The 21,598-nt window shown below is 37.1% G+C and overlaps 1 pseudogene; it reads right to left on the bottom strand.

Moving 5' to 3' along the window:
* Positions 1–328: 328 nt before the first annotated feature.
* The window catches only part of LOC138849606 (NADH dehydrogenase [ubiquinone] 1 alpha subcomplex subunit 5-like), a 42,483-nt pseudogene continuing 21,213 nt past the window's right edge, over positions 329–21,598 (bottom strand).

Below are 21,598 nucleotides of genomic sequence, written 5' to 3'. Positions count from 1 at the left end.
GCATGGAATGTCTTTTCCCTCCTGTCACTTTTAGTCTGTGGGTATCTTTTTCGGTGAAAGGAAATTAAAATTTTTCTAATTAACTTTCAAATCTCCCCACAACCTCTCTGTTCAAAGAAATACCATTTTTGAAAAATCTGAGTAAATGCAAATCAAAAACTGATTCATAAGAATCTATCACCATAATAGCTAATTTTATTCAGTCTCCTAAATATGTCCAGTATCCATTTTCATGACTATAAGATGTCAATAACATGGAAACATTTTATAAATAGAACATTTAATTATGTGAGTTTCCAATCAACCCATCAAAATCACATAATGATGATTATATTGGCCATTACTGCTGGTTGGCAGGATGTTCTTCTACTAATAGTTCCCATGGCCTCCCATGCATCATTTTTTGCCAGACTTAGTTCATTTTCAGCCTAAAGTATCGCCTCTTCTATTTTGCCAATATGAAGTTAGTCTTCTAATTTTTTAACATCTGATTCTATTTTCACCACACTCAGCTTCTCATTTGTTATCTATTATGTATATTTTATATGCCCTGCATTTTTAGGAATCTGTTCAAGAAATTCAAGAATATTTTCGTACAATATTCTCAGCCTCTTATGTGGACTATCACAGATAGCCAATCCCACAAGGCCAATGTTCTTCAGTACACCCACGATGACTGCACCAAGCAACCAAGAATCCCTGGATAAGTTCTTTTTTTTAATGATTTTATTTATTTATTTGACAGGTAGAGTTACAGACAGTGAGAGCGAGACAGAGAGAAAAGCCTTCCTTCCACTGGTTCACTCCCCAAATGGCTGCAAAGGTCGGAGCTGTGCCGATCCAAAGCCAGGAGCCAGGAGCTTCTTCCTGTTCTCCCATGCAGCTGCAGGAGCCCAGGGACCTGGGCCATCCTCCACTGCTATCCCAGGCCATAGCAGAGAGCTGGATAGGAAGAGGAGCAGCTGGCACTAGAACCAGCGCCCATATGGGATGCCGGCACCTCAGGCAGAGGATTAACCTAGTGTGCCACAGTGCTGGCCCCTGGATAAGTTCTTAAAAGAGATTTCTTTACTGTTTGTGACAGCCTCATTGAGATACAGATGATGTACAAAAAACTGCATATTTTAAAGTGTGCAATTTGGTATGTTTTGTCATTGGATGTGCACCAGTGAAACCACGGCTATAATCACTGAATAGTATTCCATTATATGGATATATCACAACTTATATAGCCATTCACTTGTTGGTAGACATTTGGGCTGTTTTTAGCTTTCAGTTATTACAGGTTGAGCATACCTTATCCAAGATGCTTGGTACTACAATTCTCTTAGTTTTCATAATTTTTTTCAGATTTTGGTATATCTACATATACATATTGAGACCTCTTGAGTACAGGATACAAGTTTCAATGAGAAATGCATTCATGTTCTGTAATACCTTATTTATATGGCTTAAAGGTATCTTTATAAAATATTTTTAGTGTGCCTATATTTCAACTGCAACTATCATATGAGGTCAGGTGTAAAATTCTCCACTTGGGGTAACTTATTGGCACTCAAAATATTTTTAATTTTGGATCACTTAAAATTTTAGATTTCTGAATTAAGAACACTCAAGCTGTATCACTAAAACTGTTGTGAACATTCAAACACAAGTCATAGTGTAGACATATATTTTCATGTCTCTTGCATAAAAATCCCTAAATAGAATGACTAGATGATATAGTGTCTATATGATTAGAATTTTAAATAAATGGTTTAAAATAGTTTTTTTATATTTACAACAGTAGTTTATGACAGTTCCAGTTGTTCCACATCTTCACAAGACTCAGTATAATGTTTCTTTTAATATGTATATATTACTATCTTATGTTTTAAATTTGCATTTCCCAGATAACTAATTGTTTAGTGTCTTTTCATGTGCTTATTTTCATCTATAAATATTCTTTAGTGAAGCATCTCTTCTAATTTTTGCCTATTATTTTTGTTTCATGTAGAGTTTTGAGATTTCTTTATGTACTCTGAATACAATTCCTATATAAGATAACTGATATGCTAAATACCATAACAGTCACTCATTTGCTTTATTCTCTGAATACTGTCTTTTGAGGAGCAGAAGTTCTTAATTTTGATGTAGTGAGTTATGGCTTAACTACCACAGAAAAGTCCATTAGACAGATTGAGAATTTTAACTGTCTCAATAATCGGTTGCTGTTTGACTTACCAAAATGAAAGGGAATCAATGCTGAAATCTGAAGTTAAGGGCCAATAGTTTGAATTTGCATCATTAGTTATTTGTGCTTACTTCATAGACCCACTTTTTAAACTGGAAAACTAGAGCAGGGACATCCCTAAGGAGTTAGTTATACTGTGTAAATCCTCTGGCCTAAACACCACCTTAGGTCCAGATATACAGTTCTAATTCAACAACCTGTTTCAAAAAACTCTGCCCACCAAAGAGTTACTAATTTTCAGCTCCATGTCTGTGCAGGTTTAATGGTGATAATCCAATAGTATTGCTACCTTTGTAGTTCTGCAGACTTAATGTGGGCTATAGAGAATCCATTCCCTAGGCACTTGGCTAATTGCACACTGTCATCAAGGTTAGAATGCCTCTTTGTTCTTATAAAATAAGTTGAAATAAGCCATTAACTTTCTATTAGACCAGCATTAGTGGATTCAGCATGTTGATCCCTTTCTGATAGAAAATTTATATGCAATAAATAATTTAGCATTGAAATTTACATTATGTAGTAATTTCCTGGTGTGGTTAACAGGGATTATTATCTGGAACAATTTACAAGCAAAGGCAAATTTTTATACAATATCTGTATAAAAAAAAGGTAATAATGAGAAAATCACCATTAAACCAATAGTCCATAAAATGACCATAAACAATATCAATTCAAGGGACAAAAATTCATCAACTCTCTTATTTAAATGTTGACATAAAAATTGCAAGTTACATTTGCAATATTAATATGATTTTGGAACTAAAGCAAATTCAGAAAGAAAGAAAATTCTCAAAAGTACTTTTAATACATACTTATCTTAAAATGCATGCCCTTTTAGCAAAGTTTAAGTCCTTTCTTGTAAACAGGAGCATCACTCTAGACAAACTAGGACTGTAAACCAGAAAAATAGGCAATCATCTATGTCAGAGCACTAACCAACACATAGATATTATTAGAAAAATAGAACATAGCTATCTTTCTAGATCTAGAATTGTTATTGCTATATACTTTCTTTTCATCTCAACCTATTTTCTTTCCTAATAGAAATCCTGCTAAAAGTATCAACTACAATGGCAGATAATATATAGTAATAAAGGTAGATTCCCAGAAATGCCTTCTGATCTATGGTTGCTACTTGAATAAGAAAATTAGAGCAGGTATTACATTATTCTATCATTAAGCAATTAAGTAAATATTATGAATAACAGCATCTAAAGAATGCTAAAAGTTGGCACAGTATAATTTTTCTCCATTTTGGGTCAGGCATCATCCATTTAATTCTCAACACTTTTAAAATAACATCAGTGTAATTTTCCTCTCAGCTTTCAAACACAGTATAAAAAACAGTTTCTCCTGGGCATACAGAGTGTGGGGGGAAATCTCTTTTTTTCACTCCCACTGGAGTCTAGAATACATTTGCTCAGATCACACAGAAAATATATTTCGGAGTCTCAGAAGTCACCCACAAAATAACATCCAGGAAAGCAATATATCAATATGTCAAATCAGAGGTTGTTGGTAGGCAACTGTAGGATAGGAATACCAGAACAGAATCCAAGAAACCTGATTTAAATCCTTTGTGAGTTAGCCACCCAGCACACAGTAGAACCTCCTTGGAAGGTACCATCTGAGCTTAGTGGCAATGATTTAACTGTCTTCTTCCTCATCCAAAGATGTAGGAGGAAAGTATATTGGGAGGGGGTGCCTCTTTGGTGGATGTTCACCAATGAAAGCAAAAGCATCACAGGATCCCTTGTTATTCACATTCATTTCCCTACAGTCCTTCATATGCCCAAAGCAGTTGAGTCCTCTGGGTGCTATCAGGAAGAACTCTTTGGGTATGAAGCATGAGGCTAAGCCCGGGGCTTGGACTGGAAGACAGCAAGGAAGTGGCTCTGGTTCTAACATCAAGAAGAAACTTAATGGTGGAAAATATATGGCAGTGTCTCTGCTCTCATTGAATAATTGCTAGATGTACCTTTCAGTAGAAACATTTTTGAAGTTTCTGTCATAAGCTGGCCCATGGAGCTACTGAGATAATGTTAGGAGAAAGTTTTGAAATGTGTGAATAGTAATAACAATCAAAATTTTTGTGGGATTTACAGTTTACAATGCACCTTAATCTTCCTCTTTGGCAAAATAGTAATAATAATGTTGCAAAGCAACAGAGTTGTAATGAGAATTAAATGAATTAAAGTTTTTAAAGACTCTGAAACACTGTCTAGGACACACAATATATACATATATTATGCATGTTGAAAGTGCTGATGCCATTATTAGTTCCTTTTATATTCCCATACAATAGTATAACCTCAGGCTGCAGATAAGAGAATTGAAATATCTAACTAGATATTTTATTCTGTTGGATATACCATATTATTAATAGCAATCATTACTAGTACTACTACTAATACAGTTAACATTCATTTAATGTTAGTGCTACAAGCAGTGCACTTAACTTTTCAAACATAGTAGTTCATTTAATCTTTATTGCTGTCAGGTGATGTAGATAGTCTCCTTTTCCTTTCAGTAATGAAATGACTGAAGGCCACTGAAGCTAAATAGATTTACCAAAATCACAAACTTTAAAAGATGTTGATCAGCAGTTTGAATGAAAATCATGCTGTTTTAAAGGGTTAAATTCTTGATTATTCTCACTACTTTTTCCTATTCTATTAAAAATCAGTGTAGTTCTTGTCAGTTTTTCAATCCAATAGCTAATAATTCAAGGACCGAAGGGATGGACCCTACTGGCCTCATATTCTTTCTCTTGTCTGGTGCCTGATCAAACAAGGAAGAAAAGGCAGATACTATGATGTCATGCTTTCTAAAAGCCACTTGTCAATACTAAAATGTCAGCCCTATTTTCTGATATGCAGTCTTGACTTCTCTGAGGGCAACATGGGAGGTGTTATCCTGTGTACTGCAGATTATTAAGCCACTTCCCTAACCTCTACCCACCAGTTGAAGCAAAGTGACCCCCTCCCATTCTCCAGCCCCAGTACTGACAACCAAAAGTGACTCCAGATACTGTCTTTGGGGACAAAATTGCCTGTGTTGAGAATCACTGATATGAAATTCCTGGTTAAAATATTCTTATCTCTTAGGAGATGATAAGCTTTACCCAGTAATATGGATTTAAACCCAAACACAAGGAAGGAGTAGGTTCAGGTTAATTTGGGGAAGATAAAAAATGCCAGCTGGGACAGGACTGGCTGGAGGCCACACAGATAAACTTCAGCTTCAATCAGTTCAACAAACATTCACTAAGAGCCAAGCAGGCTCAGGGCTACACAGTGGGGCTGTGAGAAGGAACGGCACAACCCTGACCTTCAGGACTCATCACCAGGCATCACTTCTTCAAAGTTCTGCCTGAGGCTAGCCCTGCCACAGATAGACCTCTCCCAGATGGTTAGTTCCTATGATTTTAATTTGCTGACTCCATTTGCTCTCCCTTTCTGAAACTACCAAGAAGATGGGAATTGGATTTAAAATTTTAGCAAAAAAGATATAAAATAAAAATCTATGTTCCCTGAGGTCACAATGTCGGTTATCTCTAACTTCAAACGCACAGAAGTCCACTTGTTTAAAAACAAAAAGTTCCTCTGAGACCAAAACCTTGGCAGTCTAAAAGTATTTTATCTCCAAAGATTTCTTCAGCTCTTTCAGGAGTTCTCTGGGTTTCTGTTGTTGTTATTTCTTTATATATTTCTATATATGTATATAGTTTTAATGAGGTGATTTTCACTTCTTTATAGTAAAATTATATGAATTCAAATCCTAGATCCACCATATCCTATTTTGGTATCTTTCAGATTATTCAAACTCTATGATACAGTTTCATCTTAAAATATCAGAAAAATAATAATGCCAACATGGCTACCTATATGGGATGAATGAATCACCTTATAGCTGTATTTATTTAGAATAACTCATAGAACACAATAAGTACTCAGTAAACATTAGTGAATATCATTAGTGCTGTTTTTAATCATGAACATTCAGGCATTCATCACGAGCCTGTCCTGTACTAAATATTCTACCTCTGTAATGGTTTAAAGCTTCACAGAAATCCTTTTAGGTAAAAAAAAATCCTATGGTGTACTACTGCCTTCATGTTAGTACACATGAAATAGAGGGCTTTACACAGATAACTTGCTCATCATCTTAGTCAATACCATTAGTTAGTAAACTTTCTTTTTTAAAAAAATATTTATTTATTTATTTGAAAGTCAGAGCTACACAGAGAGAGAGGTCTTTCATCCACTGGTTCACTCCCCAGTTGGCCGCAACAGCTGGAGCTGCACCAATCCAAAGCCAAGAGCCAGGAGCCTCTTCCAGGTCTCCCACATTGGTGCAGGGGCCCAAGGACTTGGGCCATCTTCCACGGCTTTCCCAGGCCATAGCAGAAAGCTGGATGGGAAGTGGAGCAGCCAGGTCTTGAACCAGAGCCCATATGGGATGCCAGTGCTTCAGGCCAGAGCGTTAACCTGCTGCGCCACAACGACAGCCCCTAGTTAGTAAACTTTCATAAAGTGTTGGTAAATGATGAGTCTTCATGTCCCAGTCAATAGCTCAGAATAAGTAAATTTGAATTGAAAATAGAGAAATAGAGGACAATTAGATACTGATCACATAGAAGAGGGCATTAAACATAGATAAGACCAAGGTCATTGGAGAAAAGCAACACTGGGAGTCAGACAAGCTTCTCTCATAAATATTTTGTATGCTTCATTTTTTTAAGTCTTTGATGCCTGACAAATATGCTTTAGTTCTCTGGGAATTTCAGTTATGAGATAAAATATAAGGTAAAGAATATTCGGCAAAAAATTATGAAATCCAATTTTCCATCTCTGTATTCATCCATTCAGTGTGTGTATATAATCATCACTACTATGGGTCAAATTAATGAAGATGCTGGCATACTGGAATAGAGTGAGCCCCTAATCCATTGTTATTAGTGACCTTATGGAAAGGAGAAACCTTGGAGACAAGCTCAGAGAAAATTACATGAAGAAATACACAGACATGGGAGAAAAAGGCCATCTATAAGTCAAAGGGAGAGTTCTGGAACAGATCATTCTCACAAATCTCAGAAGGAACCAAGGTTGATCCCATCCTTGCCAACACATTCACCTTAGACTTCTAGCCTCCAGGACTGTGAGATAGTTTTCTATTTCCTAGAGGCCTCCTCTATTCTTCAAGCCATCAACATCCTAAGTACTTCTCATATTGCCACTTTTCTGCCTGTATCTTCATATTACCTCTCCCACTTTTAATGACCCATGTGACTACATTGAGACCATACAGATATTACAAGATAATCTTCCTTTTTTAAGATCAGTTGATAAGCAAGTCTCTTTCATCTGAAATATTATCCTGCAACCTTAATTCTTCTTTGTTTGCCATGAAATCTAACACAGTTTCCCAGACCAGGATGTAGATCTCTTTGGAGGATCTTTAAAGAATATTAAGAATGGTTTGAGTTAATAAAAAAGGTACAGGGTACTTCAAAATGTTTGTGTAAACAGGAATTAAAATATATTTAATTGGGAGCCAGTGTCATGGCATAGTAGGCTAGGCTTCCACCTGTGTCACCAGCATACCACATGGGAAGTGGTTCCTGTCCTGGATGCTCCAGCTCTCTGCTAATGTGTCTGGGAAAACAGTGAAAGACAGCTCAAGTCTTTGGGCCCCTTCACCCACATGAGAAACCTGGAAGAAGCTCCTGGCTCCTAGCTTCAGATCACCCCAGTTTCACCACTGTGTCCATTTGTGGAGTAAACCAGTGTATGGAAGAACTTTCTCTTCTCTCTCTGTAATTCTACCTCTCAAATAAATAAAAATCTTTAAAATGAAAATCATGCATATTTTTTCACAATATACGCTTTCCATGAACTTTTTGGCATGACATATAACCCTCTAAAAATTTTCTTTGGGTGGCTGGTGTTGTGGCATAGCAGCTAAAGCCACTGCCTGCAATGCACACATCCCATATGGGTGCTATTTCTTGTCCTGGCAACCCCATTTCCTATCTAGCTCCCTGCTAATGTGCCTGGGAAAACAGCAGAAGATGGCCACAACCTTGGGCCCCTGCGCCCATGTGGGAGACCCAGAAAAAACTCCTGTCTCCTGGCTTCAGCCTGTCCCTGTCCCAGCCATTGTAGCCTTCTAGGGAATAAACCAGCAGATGGAAGATCTCTTTCTCTGCTTTCAAATAAATAACTAAATAAAGCCTCTTTGAAAAAATGTTTGACAGATAGATGAAATAAGATTTACATGACAAAATGCTACATTATGTGAACTCTACTCTTGGATTTCCTCTAGATAGATAAGCTGATAGCAAGGAAAGATAAGAAAAGTGTTATTTATGCCAGTTGTGAAAGTGCCTGGCTTAAACAGCAAGCCTGTCACTGCTTAGAACGTCACCAACTTGGCACCTGTGACACACATCTTTCCTCAGAGAACCTCAGTCATGGTCCTATGCTTAGATTCCACTCTAGTTCCCTTCTCCCTCATGGTCCAAGAATTTCAGGTCTGTCAGTTCCCTCTACCCTTGCCATATCAAGGTTGCCAGATAACTTGATGACCAAAATACACTCTCCTTAATGACAAAATCATGTTTTCCTTTATTTTACTGATCTACCGCTCATGCTTTCCACAACAAAATATAAAACTTAAAATAGTATGTTCCCAACATGTATCACTACTTACAGAAACATCTAGAAAGTACAATTGTCAAGATCTTAATTTACCTATCAGTAACTATTATAAAATAATTTTCCCTCTGATAAGAATCATCCATACTTCTTACCTATTGCATATCTTCCTAAAACTTAGCAACCAATGAAAACTGTATATCTGCAAATTCTTTATTACTGACCAACATCTAAACAAAAGACATTTACATCACACCGCTTTCAGTGGAACTCCATTTTCACAGTGTGCTTGGATGTGTGTGGTATGTACATGTGTACACACAGGCATGAAAGTGTTCTAAGGAGTACATAAAGAGGGGCCAGTACTCTGGCATAGTAGGCTGAGCTTCTGCCTGAAGGGCCAGCATCCCATACGGGTGCTGGTTGATGTCCTGGCTGCTTTTCTTCTGATCCAGCTCTCTGCTATGGACTGGGAGAACAATAGGTGATTGCCCAAATCCTTGGACTCCTGTTCCCATGTGGGAGACCCTGAAGAAGCTCCTGGCTTCTGGTCTGCAACTGGCCCAGCTCTGGCTGTTGCAGCCATTTGGAGAGTGAACCAGTGGATGGAAGACCTTTCTTTCTGCCTTTCTCTGTGTCTGTAACTCTGCCTCTCAAATAAATAAATAAATAAATAAAACTTTATAAAGAAAAAAAAGAATACAAGAAGATAGACTCCAAGTATGATCAATAGCTAACTCTGAATGAGGAATATCAATGATAATCAATTGTTTATACGTTTCCTTTTTTCAAACTATGTATATGAAAGGTAGAAATGTTATTTTATTTTCATTTTAAAGTGAAATGTGTCTTAAGAAGATGAGGAGTTATTGTTGCTCTACCCACCCTCTGTACATGACTAGTAACATTTCATGGCACAGCTAACAGGCCCACACTCTGTTATCCCTGTTTTGTCAGTTACAGTGGACTCAGTTCTTGAAAGTAAGAGAAACACATATACTGAATAAGTAATTCTATGTTGAAACCTAAAAATATTACCAACAACAGATCAACAGGATTCTAGCAGCACCAAAACTTAATAAAGGGAAAAGAATCCATTTTTGCCTCATTCACTCTTCTAAGACTATTTATACCTCATTGAGTTCTCTCTCCTCATTGACTAATGTTTGCCTGTTCATTTACTTTGAAGTTGTAGAGCTAGAGAAAATGCATCAGTTCTTTTATTTTCTGTAGCCATTTTTCTCCCTTCAATTTGTTAACTTTAACCCTTTATGTTAACTAACCATAACTGTCACCTAATACCAGAAGCATATATGTTTACATGAAGTTTTCCAATGATTAATGGGTTTTTATTAATGAGCCTACAAAATAATTTTGAAAACTAAACACATGAGCATCTGTGTTTCTTCATCATTCCCAGAAATCCCCTAGTTTCTCACTCAAAACCATTTAAATATATATGTATGTATGTGTATATATATATATATATATATTGTTTAGAAGGCAGTGTGACAGAGACAGAAGGAAAAGACTGAGAAAAAGAGACCTTCCATCTCATAGTTCATTCGCCAAATGGTCACACAGCCAAGTCTGGGCCAGGATAAAACCAGGAACCCAACAATCCCTCTGGGTCCCCCACTTATGTGGCAGGGACTCAAGGATTTGAGCCATCTTCCACTGCTTTCCCAGGCACATCAGCAGGAAACGATGAGAAACAGAGCAGCCAGTGTTCAAAATAGTGCTGGCTTAACTCATCATGTTGCTGCTGAAAAATGGTTACAAGATTCTTCACAGCAAACTGGTCTGCACTTTTCCCTAGCTTTTTTAAATTATAGTTGATAAGTTATATATACTTATATATACGATGTAATGTTTTGAAATAACTATCAATTGTGAAATTATTAAAGCAAATTAATATATCCATCGCTAACATAATCTTTTTGGTTGTGAGTTAAAGATATGCAAGCTGTTAACAATTAGCAAGCATTCAATATAGCATCATTAACTATAGTTACCATGCTATTCAATACATATCCAGAATTTATTCATCTTATCCAACTGAAACTTTGTAACCTTTACCCAACCTTTCCTCATTCCACAAAAATTCCATGACACAGTCCTAAAACTTCTGGTAACCAAAATGCTATTCCCTGCTACTATGAGTTGAACTGTTTTAGATTCAACATCTAAGAGAAATCAATGCATCATTTGTCTTTCTACATCTATGTTATTTCATTTAACAAAATGTCTGTAAGTTAACCCATGTTGTCACAAATGACAGAATTTTCTTCTTAAGGCTGAATAGTATTTCATTGTATACAAATACATTTTCTTTTAAATTAACACAAGGAGGTATACTTAGATTGACTTCTAATTAGCTATTGAGCTTAATGTTACAATGAACAAAGGGGTAAAAATATCTTTTGGACATACTGGATTTCCTTTCCTTTGGACATATACCTATAAATGAGATTATTGGATCATGAGTTAATTCTATTTTTAATTTTTTAGAACCCACTGTATGTTTTCTATAATGTCTTACTGAGTTATATTCTCACTTACAGTATACAAGGCTTTTCATTTCTTGACATGCTCACCAAGGCTTCTTTGGACTTTAAAGAAATAATTAAGAAATAAATTGAGAAAATAATTGATAAAAGTACAACCTTGTTTGATGGCCACTTTTGTTATTGAGCTGTATGGGTTCCTAAGATATTTGAAATATTTACCCTTTTTTCTTCTTTAAGATTTTTTGAATATTTATTTTATTATTTTGAAAGGCAGAGTTACAGAGTGAAGGAAAGACAGACAGACAGAGATCTTATATCCACTGGTTCACTCTCCCAATGGGATCAGTAATTGGGACTGGACTAGACCAAAGCCAGGAGCCAGGAATTAATCCTGGATTCCCACGTGGGTTCAGCGGTCTATGTATTTGGGCAATCCCCTATTTCTTCTCAGACACATTAACAGGGAGCTATTCTTAGCAGGGAGGAAGGGTGGGAGCATGCAAGAGGGAGGGTAGGGTGGAAAGTATCACTGTGTTCCTAAATCTGTATATATGAAATTTGCTTACCTTAAATAAAATAAAATACAAATAAAACCACTATAACAAATGAAAAAAATGTTGTTGGTTTCTTCATGGTATCCCGTAAGTCCTTTGGCTATCCTCACTTATTTTTTTTCTATACTGCACTGGAAATTTTCAAGTTACCTGCATTTCAGCTCACTGACTTTCTTCTGCTTGATTTACTTGCTGTTATAGCTCTGTTTGGAATGCTCCCATTTCATCATTGTGTTCTTTAGCTCCACAATTACTTTTATTGTTTCCCTTCATTGAACTTTTAATTTTGTGTGTGTGTGTGTGTGTGTGTTCTCTTGTAGTTGCCTAGGCATCTTTAAGATTATTATTTTGAATTCTTTGTCAACTAGTTGATATATTCCCATTTTTATGACTGGTTATTGATATTTTATTTTGTTTCTTAGGTATTATCATGTTTCCCTGATTATTTGTGATCCTTGTAGTCAAATGTTAGCATCTGCACAATTAAATAGGTATCTATTCCAATCTTTACAGACTGTCTTAGCCTCATTCTGGGTCTATTGAGTGCACCTTGTATACGGGTTCTCAGAGACTAGCTTGGAGAACAGGTATGCAGAATTAGACCTGAAGCCTGCTTCTACTTAGAGTTTCAGCCTGAGGGGTGGCCTTTATTCATACATACACAGAGGGTGACCTGGGCTCTAGTTTCCATTGGGAGATCTATCTATTGGGTCTGCAGAGTCTGCAGGTGTGGGCTTGGAGCCTGTATCAATGTGGGCCAACCTGGTTTTGGGTGGCCCTTGAGCCTGGTTTTATGACCAATCATTTTCACACTAAATTCTATCCTACAACTTACATAAATATTTTCCTCCATCTCCTTCCTTCCTTTCTGGCCTTTTTGCAAATATTTCTTGGCAGGTTCTTCTTTCTTCATCCACCAGTGACTTACCATGAGTGTTCTAGATAACAGAGAGTGTATATATGGATTAACTGCTACTATTTTATTCAGGTGGGTGCAAATCAAGTCACACAGTGATTTTTAAAAAGCAAAACTTTATGAGTAGAAAGACAAAGAGCAGTTTTCCCAACACAGGTATTAACTTGCCAAAAGGGCCTCTTCTGGAAGCTGAGTCTTCTCAGGGTAGTACAAGCAGCACAGGAAGAGGATTTGTTGCTTGGCTCCTCCAACTTCCCAGTCATCAATGATCACAGTAGAACACTACAGTTTATTACTTCTGCACAAAACTGTTCAGGAGTTCTCAACTGGCTAATCTGTGGTCCAGTTAAAGACATTCTTGACATGTAAATTCCATTCTAGCCAAAATGTTAAAGGGTGAAGACATTGTGCTGAATCTGAGATCTAGACTGCGGGTCAGCAAATCTGGACCACTGTCTGTCTGTGTGTAGCTTTCAAACCATGAATGATTTCTACATTTTAATGTGTGTGTTCATATTCACACACATACACATGTATATGTACATATATATGTATGCATATACACACATATATATGCATATATACAATTTATTTATTCATTCAAAAGACAGGGTTACAAAAGAGAGGGAGATGAGACAAATAGATCTTCCATCCACCCTCAAATGGTGCAATGGCCAGGGCTAGGCCAGGCTGACAGGAGCCAGGTACTTCTTCTGGGTCTCCCACATGGGTGCAGGGTCTCAAGAACTTGGGCCATCTTCCACTGCTTTACCAGGAGCATCATGATGAATGCAGGGAGATGAATCAGAAGTGGAGCAGCCAGGACTCAACTGGCACTCATATGGGATGCAGGCACAGTACAATGCTGCTCTCTTTATGTATTTTTTTTAAAGTAACAGACCCAAGTAGCCTGAAAACCCTGAAGCAATTCCTATTTGTACCTTCATGGAGAAAGTGTACCAACTTCTGGTCTTCGTTGCTTCCATCTGTGCTGTTAGGACAGTTAGGGACCAGTCTCCCAAAAGGCTAATGCAGCAAGTCCTCCAGGGACTTGTACTTGGGAGCCTACAGCATCCTTTCCTGCATGAACTTGTCCCAATATTTTGCATTCCATTTCTTTCCCCAATTTCCACCCATCTGTTTGGAATGTACACTTTCCAAATCCACTTCATCTGCCTCAAAAACTCCTATTTACAATTTACGATCACATATCACCTTCAGGACCAAAGTCCAACATCCCACACCACATGCAAAACAGTAGTAAAGTTCTTAATTTCCATCTGTAACTGTTTCTCCTACTCAGATATAAAATTTCAAATACTAATCTTGGCACTGACAGGCTGACTCATTATTATTTAAATAGACGGCATCATGTTATATTCACAACAACCCAGGAGATGAATATTTCTATTATGTTCAGTTTATATGTGAAAGGAAAAAAAAATAAAAGTAGAAGCGTGCAGAAGTTGAGAAACTTACCGAAGGTCACAGGAATTTAACCATAGCCATCCTTGCCCCAAGCCCACCCTCAGCTTCTATGCTATTCTCCCATTCACTAGCAGTTTAATAATAGAATACCAAGTATATTGTGAGTAAAGTTGAACTGGAAAGCAGTTTGATACTGCAGCCTGAAATGGGTTTTCTACTCGTTTCTAAATTAATCTAAACCAGACACAGAGAGAGGAGCCAGCAGTGAAATCTGCTCCAAAGAGCTTACAGGATTCATCTTCAGGCTGGGAAGAAGTGAAGGGTACTACAACCTGCAGGAAGGCAATTCAGGATACAGCAAGAATGGATAACCGGAAGTTCCTATTTTATGACCACTATAAACCACACAATGATGAAGAGTAGTCTGATTGAGCTTGATTAACAAATAAAAATTAAAATAATATTACAATAACATTATCTCACTTTTATAAAGGATCTGAGTCCATGAGGGAAAGTTTCTTATAATATCCTGAGCTTCCTGCTTGATTACTCCAGTCACTTACAATTCACTATCTATCATGGCATTCTAGTCCAATCACATGGCACAATTGTTCAAAAGTTCTTTATGCTGTGCTGGAACCTGTCCTGCATTTACTCTCACTTATTTGCCCTGATTTTGTTCTATGGAGACAAAGATAGCTAATCAAATCTTCCACATGAGAGTTCAAGATACAGTCAGTCCTAAACTTAATCTGACCTCCACTAAATGTCTCCAGTTTCTGCATCATAGGTCAAGGTTTCCTGCCTTCCCACTGCCCAGGCATTTTCCTAAAGGCTTGAGTTCATCTGCCAGTGTCACTTCTACTGTGGTATCCAAAAGATGTACATAATAACTCTGAGAACACTAAAGCTATTACTTCTGAAGAAAATAGTACATTTCTGTTAATCCTACTCATAATTTTATTTTGGGGTATACTATTGCTTTGTATTAAGATTCTAGTTAATGAAAAACATCTTAGTTTTTCTGTTTGCATTTCTGCTTGTTTTTTAAAAGTACTACCTGCTCTTGATGATTTCTTAAATCAAATTTAATAATTTTCATTATGGTTATCTTTCACTTCTTTGGTTAAACTTATTCCTAAATATTTTTTTTTAGATTCCTGTGAATGGGATTTCTTTCTTGATTTCTCTGTGAGATCATTAGCATACAAAAGCTACTCTGTGGCATGTACCAATGCCATCTCACTAGTCCCAGTGATCAATTTCTGTTCACAATTGATAATAATGATAGGACTAAGAACCAAAGGGATCACATAAACAAGAATAGTGTCTGCAAATACTAGCTGATAGAATCAAAAAGGGAGAGAATGATCCAACATGGGAAGTGAGATACACAGCAGACCCATAGAATGGCAAATGTCCTAACAACACTCTGGCCTCATAATCAGCCCTTAAGGCATGAGGATCCGGCTGAAATGCCCATGAGAGTATTTCAGGCATGGAAAGCCAAGACACTCTGGGGGAAAAAAAAACCTAAATGAAAGATCTCCGTGAGTGAGATCCCAGTGGAAAGAATGGGTCATCAAAGAAGGAGGTACCTTTCTCTGAAGGGAGGAGAGAACTTCCACTTTGACCATGGCCTTGTCTAAAAATTATCAGAGTCAGTGAACTCAGGGGGCTTCCATAACCTTGGCAGCTCATGACAAGAGCCTAGGGTGATTACTGATGCCATAAACAAGAGTGTCAATTTGTTAAGTCAACAACAGGAGTCACTGTGCACTTACTCCTCATGTAGAATCTTTGTCCTTAGTGTGCTGTACATTGAGATTTCATGCTATAACTAGTACTCAAACAGTATTTTTCACTTTATGTTTCTGTGTGGGAGCAAACTGTTGAAATCTTTACTTAATGTATGCTAAACTGATCTTCTGTATATAAAGAGAATCGAAAATGAATCATGATGTGAATGGAAGGGGAGAGGGAGTGGATAAGGGGAGGGTTGTGGGTTGGAGGGACGTTATGGGGGGGGAAGCCATTGTAATCAATATTCTGTACTTTGGAAATTTATATTCATTAAATAAAAGTTAAAAAAAAGCTACTCTGTTTTGTATGTTCATTTTATAACCTGCAAGTTTACTGAATTGGTTTATCAATACTAACAGCTTTTTGGTGGAGTTTTTAGGTTTTTCCATGTTCAACATCTGCCACCTGCAAACATGAATAATGTGAATTCTTTTCCAATTTTGACGTCTTTTATTTCCTTCTCCTTCCTAATTGCTCTCACTAAAACTTCCAGCACTATGTTGAATTAGAGTGGTGAAAGTGAACATCCTTGTCTTGTTCCAGCTGAGGGCAAATGCTTTTGGTTTTTGCTCATTCAGTATGATATTGGTTCATGATATACAGCTTTTATGATTTTGAGGAATGTTCTTTTTTTTTTTTTTTTGACAGGCAGAGTGGACAGTGAGAGAGAGAGAGAGACAGAGAGAAAGGTCTTCCTTTGCCGTTGGTTCACCCTCCAATGGCCGCCGTGGCCAGCGCGCTGCAGCCGGCACACCATGCCTATCCGAAGGCAGGAGCCAGGTGCTTATCCTGGTCTCCCATGGGGTGCAGGGCCCAAGCACTTGGGCCATCCTCCACTGCACTCCCTGGCAATAGTAGAGAGCTGGCCTGGAAGAGGGGCAACCAGGACAGAATTCGGTGCCCCAACCAGGACTAGAACCTGGTGTGCCGGTGCCGCAAGGCGGAGGATTAGGCTACTGAGGCGCGGTGCCGGCCTGAATGTTCCTTCTATGCCAAATTTGTGGAGGGTTTCTATCATGAAGGATGTTGAATCTTATCAAATGTTTTCTCTGCATCTATTGAGATGACCATGTGGTTTTTGTTCTTTAATCTATTTATGTGACTTATGACAGATTTGTGAATGTGGAACCAGCCTTGCATTTCAGGATAAATCCCACTTGAACATGATGTATGATCTTTTTGATGTGATTTGGCTCTGATTTTCTATTGTTTCGCTGACAATCGTTGCATCTATGTTCATCAAGGATATATGTCTGCTGTTTTTCTTTTCATGTCATGCCTTTCTTTTGTTGTGGTATCAAAATAATGCTGGCCTCTTAAAAAGAGTTTGGAAGAATTTTATCCTGTTCAATATTTAGGAATAGTTTGAAGAGTAGTGGAGTTACTTCCCCTTGGAATGTTTTGTCAAATTTTGTAGTAAAACCATCAGGTCCCACACTTTTGCTTAATGGAAAACTTTTGAATACTACTTTAATCTCATTGCGTGTTATGGGTCTGTTTAGATTGTCTATATCTTCTTTATTTAATCTTGACAGATTATGTAAGTCCAGGAATTCATCCATTTCTTTGAGCTCTTCCAGTTTATTAGCATATAGTTATTCAAAGTAGTTTCATATGATTCTTTGTATTTCAGTGGTATCAGTGTAATGTCTACTTTTTCATCCCTAATTTTATTTATTTGCATTTTTTCTTTCTTCTTTTTAAGTCTACCTAGAGGTTTATCTATTCAGCTTATCATCTCAAAAAAAAACCTGCTTTTGTTTTGTTGATCTCTTATAGTTTTAGTTTCAATTTTATTTATTTCTGCTCTGACATTTATTATTTCCTTCCTCCTCCTAATACAAAAGGGAACACACACTTAAACCCTGTGGGAATGTAAATTAGTGCAGCCACTGTGGAAAACAGTGTGGATATTGCTTTAAAAACTAGAAACAGACTTCCCACATGATGATCCAGCAATCTCACTAGTGGGTATATACCCAAAAGACTTCAACAAAATGCATCAAATAAATACCTACAGCACCATGCTTATGGCATGCTTATGGCTTATAGCCAAAATTTGGAACCAGCTAAGGTGTCTATCATCAGATGAATTGAAAAAGAAAATGTGATATATATATATACACACACACACACACACACACACACACATATATATATACACACACACACACACAATGGAATATTATTCAGCTATAAAAAAGAATGAAATTCTGCCATTCACGGCCAAATGTATGTAACTGGAGTACCTCATGTTGAGCAAATAAGTTGGACCCAGAAAGACAAATAATGCATGCTCTTATTTATTTGGGGGTGATAAAATTTAAAAACAAACAAAAGGAAAAAGAAATGTGTGTGTATCAGTATTGTTGCAAATACAGTTTTGCAAAACTTTGTTTTACACTTTGTCAAACCAATGGTTGAGAATGTTACACTACTATAGTTTTAATGATCTGTAATTACTTTAAAATTTACTGTTTATGAGTGAAACGGACATTTTTCCATTCAATTATTGTTTATAGCCATTGCATATATTCCCACCAAACTAGGGTTTTTTGCTTCTTACCTGCTAAGGTGCTCATCCTATGATGTATTAAACCTTTTTATATAATATAATTTTTTAAAATTTGTTAACTCAAAAACATAAAAGGGGGAGAAGGAAACAGGGAGCAAGAGAGAAAAAGAATATCATTAATTTCTTAGAATTATATCTACAAATCACCTTGAATCTGTTAAAAACTAATTAAAAATTAAAATCAAAAATCAAAAAAAAAATACTACAGTTCAGCTGTGACTTGCCCAATCTCCACATGTCCAGTAATTTGAGGACTTTTTTTGTTGATCACTTACATAAGAGTTACAGATGCATTCCTTAAAATTTTGTTTTTTGTTGGGGCTGGAATTGTGGCACAGCAGGTTAAACTGCCACCTGTGATACCAACATCCTATACAAACACCACTTCAAGTTGAGGCTGCTCTGCACCTGATCCATATCCCACCTTATGCACCTGTGAAACAGTGAACACCATGTACTTGGGCCTCTGTCCCTCAAGTGAAAGGTACTGATGGAGTTCCAGACTCCTACTTTGACCTGGCCCAGTCTGGCTATTGCAGCCATTTGAGTAGTGAACTAGTAGATGGAAGATGTCTTTCTCTCATTGTTTCTCCCTCTCTTTCTGTTAGTTTGCCTTTCAAATTAATAAAAAAAAATTTAAATAGTATTTTGCTATCCTAACCCACTATGTCAGCTTATTAACTCTTAAATTTCTGATTCTGTCATATTAGCTTTTACTCTAGCCTCAATTCTTCATTTGTTTATAAACATGTGAAGATATGCCAATAAATAATTTACATTCTACTGAAAACAAATGTCCCTGAAACCTTTCTTTAACCAAGTTTATGCAGCTCTAGAACCCCCAAATTAAGAAATTTACATTTCTTATAGAGATTCCCTATGTACCTTAAAGGCCTCACTTTTCAAACTGGTCCATGCCCAATTGGTGTAAGTTATTGAGCCACTTCAGTGGTTATATCAATGTAATTTGTCAGCAATCTGTAACACATTTTGCCATTGCATCTGGCACCGACAGTTGGCAGCAAGTATACTTCATTTTCACATAGTCTGGTGACAGTTGATAACTGTCATTCACTCAACTCATGAGTGCACCCCCTATCTTAATATGAGGCATGCCAAAAACAGAGGCAATAGAATTGGCCAATGACTCTTAGACATGTCCATCGAAGATTCTAACAAATCATTTATCCTGATTGTTATTCCTGACATTATCAAGAACATTAATGAATCATTCAATAAAATGTTAAGGACTTTTTTGAAGTGAACACTGAAGGTAAGAAGTTTAAGAATATAAGATAAAGAAATATGTATAATTTTTGGCTTCTGGCATGATATATTAGTTTGAAACAGGGAATGAAACAGAATTTCCATCTACTGGTTCACTCCCTAAATGTTTGCAATTACTTTTCCATTACTAAAGCCAGGTGCCAGGAACCCAATCCAGATCTCCCACACGGGTGACAGGGACTGAAATACTTGAGCCATCACCACTGCATGCTAGGGTCCACATTAGCAGGAATCAGGAATGGAGCTGGAAAATAAGCCCAAGTACTCTGATATGGAATACAGGCATTTCAACTGTCATCTTAACCACTAGATCAAAAGCCCTCCCCTATAATCCGGGCTTTCATTTAATAAATTAGCTTCCTTTCATAACCTAAATGGGATATACATGGTCAGGATATGGAAATGTTACTGAAAATTTGATCAATCAGCTTTTACTATTTTATTTTACAATCAACTGATATCTTTAAAAATGTTAATATCTACAACAAGAATTGAGGTAGGTACTGTGGCTACTACATGAATAAATAAGATATTCATTGAACTCAAGGAGTTCTACACTATTAACAGATAGATTGGGTTCTATATTATCTAATTTTAAATTCCGTGGAGTCAGTTTCTTACAACATGATTATTGCTTTGTTATCTTTTTTTTTTTTTTTTTTTTTTTACAGGCAGAGTGGACAGTGAGAGAGAGAGAGAGACAGAGAGAAAGGTCTTCCTTTGCCGTTGGTTCACCCTCCAATGGCCGCCGCGGCCGGTGTGCTGCGGCCAGCGCACCGTGCTTATCCAATGGCAGCAGCCAGGTGCTTCTCCTGGTCTCCCATGGGGTGCAGGGCCCAAGCACCTGGGCCATCCTCCACTGCACTCCCTGGCCACAGCAGAGAGCTGGCCTGGAAGAGGGGCAACCGGGACAGAATCCGGCGCCCCGACCGGGACTAGAACCCGGTGTGCCGGCGCCGCAAGGCGGAGGATTAGCCTAGTGAGCCGCAGTGCCGGCCTGTTATCTTTTTCTTAAGATAAATTTATCTTCACCTTTCTTTTGCATTTGAGTTCTTATAAAGCCTTTGTTCCACAGAAAATACATTATAGGCTGAGACTTTATGTTGTGTTTCAAGAATTCTAATTGTTATTCAAGGATCTTTTTAACATTCAGGATAATGAAGGAGAGTATTACTCTTTAATCATTGCTTGATGGATTACAATCAGTATGTCTAGACAAAGTGAGTACATGTTTTTGTCCCAGGAAAATTAGCAAGCAATAATTATGCAGCTTGTCCACTATTTTGCAGGAAAGCTTCCAGATATTCAGTAGCTCAAGTCCTTGGAAGATGAAAAATCAATTGATAATCTTCTGGCTTTAAATGCCTCAGGTATCCTATTTGCAAATACACAGTTCCCATTATCAATGAGGTTGCTCCTTTAGATTTCCTTTAGTGTTTAACATTTTCTACTAATAGGAATAATATTTTCTACTAGTAGGAATAAATATTAGTTTTCTGCTAATAGGAATAATATAGAAAATAATATTTCCTAATAGGAATAATAATAAGTACTTGGTAAATAACCTATTTATGCTGAAAACACTGCTCCTGTAGGAAAGTCATTTTCTGTCTAGAAGTTAGCTTTAGTAACA

The sequence above is a fragment of the Oryctolagus cuniculus genome, chromosome 5, assembly GCF_051225735.1.
Source record: "Oryctolagus cuniculus isolate XC-2025 breed Fujian yellow rabbit chromosome 5, ASM5122573v1, whole genome shotgun sequence".
Lineage (NCBI taxonomy): Eukaryota > Metazoa > Chordata > Mammalia > Lagomorpha > Leporidae > Oryctolagus > Oryctolagus cuniculus.
This window is presented reverse-complemented; position numbering and strand designations above follow the sequence as displayed.